Here is a 2,633-nt window from a genome sequence, read left to right as displayed (position 1 = left end):
AAGCTTGGCAAAGATTGTGAGGAGGACGGCGTCGGAATGGACAGTATTTCTTTCTGTTGTACGTAGGGTGACTATGAGTCGGAGCTGACTCGAAGGCACTTAACAACAATAGGTGTGGTGTGGTATCTCATGGTTTAATTTCCATTTCCCTAACGACAAGTGAAAGAGCACTGATGATATGATGCAATGGTTGGTTAAGTGTTCATCTGCTAAGACAAAGGTTGGTGATTCAAACTCACCCCTTACCTCCACTGGAGAAAGACATGGCAATGTGTTCCTGTAAAGCTTACAGCCTACTCTGTCACCAGGTGTCGCTTTGAGTCAACATTGACACCATGACACCCAACAACAACAGCAATGACTAATGAGATGTGATCATCTTTTCATATGCTTACTTGCCATCTATATCTTTGGTGAAGTGTCATTAAATGTTTGGTAGAATTTGCCTATGAAATCACCTGGGCCTGGAGTTTTCTTTGTAGGATGATTTTTAGTTAAAATTTAAAATTCTTTAATAGATACAGAACTAGTTAGTTTGTTTATTTCCTTCTTGAATGAGTTTTGGGAATTTGTATCTTTTAAGGACTTTGTCTAGTTCATCTAAGTTGTTGAATTTAGTGGCATAAAATTTCTCATAATATTTCCTTATTAATTTTTTACATATACGTCTGTAGTGATGTCACGGCTCTCATTCCTGATGTTGGTAATTTGTGTCATCTTTCTTTTTTCCTAGTCAATCTGACTAAAACTCACCTCATTGCCGTGGAGTTGATTCCGACTCATAGTAACCCCTTTTTGCATTTCCGAGGCGGTATCTCTATGGAGGTAGATTGCCCAGTCTTCCTTTTGAGGAGTGGCTAGTGGGTTTGAACCTCCAGACTTCTGGTTAGCAGTCAAATGCTCAGGCACAACACGCCACCAGAGCTCCCAATCAATCTGACTAGAGGTTTATAAATTTTATTGATTCTGCTCAAAGAATAAGCTTTCAGTTTAATTGATTTTCTTTATTAAGTTCCTTTCTGATTTTATTATGTTTTTTCCTCTGCTTCCATTTCAGTTTAATTTGTTCTTCTCTTCCTAATTCCTTAAGGTTGAAGCCGAGGTCATTGACTTAGACCTTTCTTCTTTTCTAACATTGCCATGAAGTACTGTGAATTTCCCCCTACGTACTGCTCTACCACCATCACACATACTCTGATATGCTGTGCTTTCACTTTCATCCAGTTTAAAATATTTTCTAATTTCCCTTTTAATTTGTTCTTTGATCCGTCAGTTATTTAGAATTTAAGTTCCAAATAATGGGAGATTTCCCAAGGATCTTTCTATTACTGTTTTATAATTTAATTCCATTGTAGGTATTTGTGTATGACTTGGATTCTTTTGAAGCTGAGACTTGCATTAAGGGTCCAGAAAAGGGTCTCTGGTCTGTGTGCACTTGAAAAGGATATAAATTCTGCTGCTGTTGAGTGGAGTGTTCTACAATGATGATCAGGTCAAGTTGGTTAACAGTGTTCAAGCTTATTATAGCTTTGCTAATTTTCTGCCTGCTGTTGCATCAATTACTGAAAGAGAGTATTGAATCTCTCACTAAAATTATGTGTTTGTCTATTTCTCCTTGTAAGTTCTATCAGTTTTTGCTTTATGTATTTTTGAATCTATATTATCAGGTGCATAAATGTTTAGGATGGTTATATCTTTTTGGTTAATTGACCCCTTTATCATTATGGAGTTATCTTTATCTTTGGTGATAATCTTTGCTCCAAAATTTATGTTGTCTGATATTAATACAGCCACTTCAATTTCATTTTGGTTAGTGTTAATATGCTATCTTTTTCTTTCTTTTTATGGTTAACCTCTTTGTAGCTTTATATTTAAAGTGGTTTTCTTATAGCTAGTATATAGTTGATCTTATTTTTACTCAGTCTGACAATCTATGACTTTTAATTGGGGTGTTTAGACCATTTATATACTGTGTGATTATTGATATGATTGGGTTTATATAATTGAATTATTGACATGATTTATCATCTGGCTACAGGCAGGCCTCATTTTATTGCAGTTTGCTTTATTATACTTCATAGAGACTGTTTTTGTTGTTGTTGTTGTTGTTGTTTTGTTTTACAAATTGAAGGTTTGTGGCAACTCTGCATCAAGCAAGTCTATTGGCACCATGTTCCCAACAACATGTGCTTACTTCTGTGTCACATTCTGGGAATTCACACAATATTTCAAACTTTTCTATAATACTATTGCATACTCAGTAGACTACAGTATAGTGTAAACATATATATTTTTTAAATTTATTGTGATTTGGGTGAAAGTTCACAGAGCAAATTCATTTTCCATACAGTGGCTCATACACATTTTATCTCATGACATTGACTACAATTCCCCACATGTAATAGCTCTCTTCCCACTTCCTCCCTGTAGTTACCTCTTCCCTGCATATTTCCTTCCTGTGCGTTTCTTCCCCCTGCGTTATCTCCCGGTACAAACACTGCTCTTGTGTTTGCCCATGATTGATCACTCTGAGGAGTAAATGTTCACTCTATATGCCTGTTTGTTGTTTGGCTAGAAGCCATGGGAGTGAGTTCAATTCCACACCTGAAGGCTAACTAGAGTCTTTAACATTT

This window comes from Orycteropus afer, unplaced genomic scaffold (genome assembly GCF_000298275.1).
Source record: "Orycteropus afer afer isolate SDZICR_OR568_19922 unplaced genomic scaffold, OryAfe1.0 scaffold00006, whole genome shotgun sequence".
NCBI lineage: Eukaryota > Metazoa > Chordata > Mammalia > Tubulidentata > Orycteropodidae > Orycteropus > Orycteropus afer.
The sequence above is the reverse complement of the archived record's forward strand: the minus strand, read 5'-3'. Positions refer to the sequence as shown.